This window comes from Schistocerca gregaria, unplaced genomic scaffold (genome assembly GCF_023897955.1).
Source record: "Schistocerca gregaria isolate iqSchGreg1 unplaced genomic scaffold, iqSchGreg1.2 ptg000805l, whole genome shotgun sequence".
Lineage (NCBI taxonomy): Eukaryota > Metazoa > Arthropoda > Insecta > Orthoptera > Acrididae > Schistocerca > Schistocerca gregaria.
In genome coordinates, this window is record NW_026062173.1 from 130,001 (window position 1) to 132,500 (window position 2,500).

The 2,500-nt window shown below is 56.8% G+C and overlaps 1 non-coding gene across 1 annotated transcript in view; it reads left to right on the forward strand.

Moving 5' to 3' along the window:
* Nucleotides 1-1,954: 1,954 nt before the first annotated feature.
* The window catches only part of LOC126322305 (small subunit ribosomal RNA), a 1,893-nt gene continuing 1,347 nt past the window's right edge, over nt 1,955-2,500 (forward strand). Inside the window, exon 1 of the ribosomal RNA XR_007558924.1 lies at nt 1,955-2,500. This exon is cut by the window's right edge and continues 1,347 nt beyond it. This is a non-coding gene — a ribosomal RNA (small subunit ribosomal RNA).

Consider the following 2,500-nt stretch of genomic DNA (forward strand, 5'->3'; position numbering starts at 1 on the left):
TTAACCTAACTTACACTGCACCTTAACCTAACTTACACTGCACCTTAACCTAACTTACACTGCACCTTAACCTAACTTACACTGCACCTTAACCTAACTTACACTGCACCTTAACTGTCACATGTAACGTCACAGGAATGTAGCTTTGCCTAACAGCAACCCTCTGAACATAGTTCACTGCTTGGATCCTCTGGTGTCATGTGTATTTCTTGATGCCATGGTGCGTACCCTCACATAAAGGTCTTTCGAGTGTTGCGTACTTTCTACACAGTCCCGCTAACCACTGGAAGGGTGTACCGCTACAGAACGAATATCGCCCTCCCCTCCTGCCCTTCCAAGCTGGTCGGTCAGGCGTTTGTTTGTGAAATGAGCCTTGCAGCTGTTCAGTTGCATTCGGTTGTCGATGCAGTCAGTGTACGTTGTGGTACGGCCTGTGTGGACTGTCCGCTGATGTACGCGTAACCCACACTGATCATCCGTCGTTACGTACTGAGTGACATAATGTGGCACATGCTTGACCGTACACCGGCTGCGCCCTACAATGGCGAATCATAAGGGCCATATGTTGTGCACGATGCTACTTGTCTCGTCTCCCCATTACAGCGAGATTGCACTGTTGTACGCCGTACAGACATGTGGTAAGTAGGTACGGACGAAAGTATTGCATGTTGGCCCCCCCCCCCCCCCTCCTCCCTCTGCCGGGAATCAGCGTGAGCCGTCTGTTGATGTAGCGACGAGGGTTTTCCTATTTAATCGTATTGCCCCACACAACATGATAGCACGGTGGACCGCGTTCCACATCTGCGACATGCTACAGAGGCCGGTTGACAGTCGACCGCGCAAGGGACATTGCACACGTGCGCGGACCATCTTCCACGTGTTCTCTCGTGTACATGCCGCAGTGTGTATGTGGGCTGATGTAGCGTGTCGTGACACATAACATGCAGGCATGCCAGAATCGTAGATTTCGCAAATGTAGATTGACGTATACGTTTGCTGCCAAAGATCCGCAAATGAACTGGAAATCAGTTGTTGAGCGGTTGTTCGCGCTGCAGGTGCATCGGTGATAGCGACGATCGGTACATCTGTGAACCGGTTGTTTCGGCGGTACCCGCCATGCCCCCGAACCTGAGTTGGCCATGTGGGTATGAAGCGATACGAGGCTGTGGCTTGGCGGGACAGTCCCCGGCCGGTGAGGGGGGGCCGCCCGGCGTGCTGGCCGCGCGCTGCGTGAGCGCACGCACTACAGCCGGCTGGTGGGGGGCGCCCAGTGGCAGGAGCGCCGGCCGACGGGCCCGGCTGGCGTCCCAGCTATGCGCCGGCGCACCCTGCGCGCGGCGCCAGGCGGCCAAAGTGGGTTCTGTCGAGCCCGGTGCGAAGCGCGGTGGACATCTGCAGTGTGCTGGTCCGATTGCGGACTGTGTGCGTTGAGGATGCGCCGCCGCCCGGCACTCGGCGTCGCGACGCCGTCTGCTGCTCGGTCGCCCCCAGCGGTTCTCGCAGGTGGTTTGTATCGCAGCTCTGCGGACGTGTTGGCGCGTGCGCTGTGCTGGGAGAGTTCGCTTCTGCACCCAAGTGGGGCTTTGCCCTTCTGTGGCGCTGGCGTTGGAGCTGCCGGTCACCGTAGGTGGCGCGTGTTGTTTCCCGCCGGCAATGCCACGACAGCACGCTCCCGGGCCTCTGTCGGCAGCGGCAAGCTCAGTTGGGAGCACGGGTGTTCGCACTGAAAGCGTCTACTCGCCTATCTCCGGGCGATTGCGCCTCTCTCGAACCCGACCAAGTACTTAGGACGGCGCTGCGCGCCGCCGGGACCTGAGAGGGTTTCGAGGTGTATCGTGCAGGGGAGCTCAGCCTCCTCCTGTTTGCAGAATAATTGAGCGGACGCTTGCGTGTTCGCGCGGGCCCTCGGGACACACTCCCGGGCGGCCGGCTGCTCAGCTCTCGTTGACGCAGCTCCCTGGTTGATCCTGCCAGTAGTCATATGCTTGTCTCAAAGATTAAGCCATGCATGTCTCAGTACAAGCCGCATTAAGGTGAAACCGCGAATGGCTCATTAAATCAGTTATGGTTCCTTAGATCGTACCCACGTTACTTGGATAACTGTGGTAATTCTAGAGCTAATACATGCAAACAGAGTCCCGACCAGAGATGGAAGGGACGCTTTTATTAGATCAAAACCAATCGGATTGGCTCGTCTGGTCCGTTTGCCTTGGTGACTCTGAATAACTTTGGGCTGATCGCACGGTCCTCGTACCGGCGACGCATCTTTCAAATGTCTGCCTTATCAACTGTCGATGGTAGGTTCTGCGCCTACCATGGTTGTAACGGGTAACGGGGAATCAGGGTTCGATTCCGGAGAGGGAGCCTGAGAAACGGCTACCACATCCAAGGAAGGCAGCAGGCGCGCAAATTACCCACTCCCGGCACGGGGAGGTAGTGACGAAAAATAACGATACGGGACTCATCCGAGGCCCCGTAATCGGAATGAGTACACTTTAAA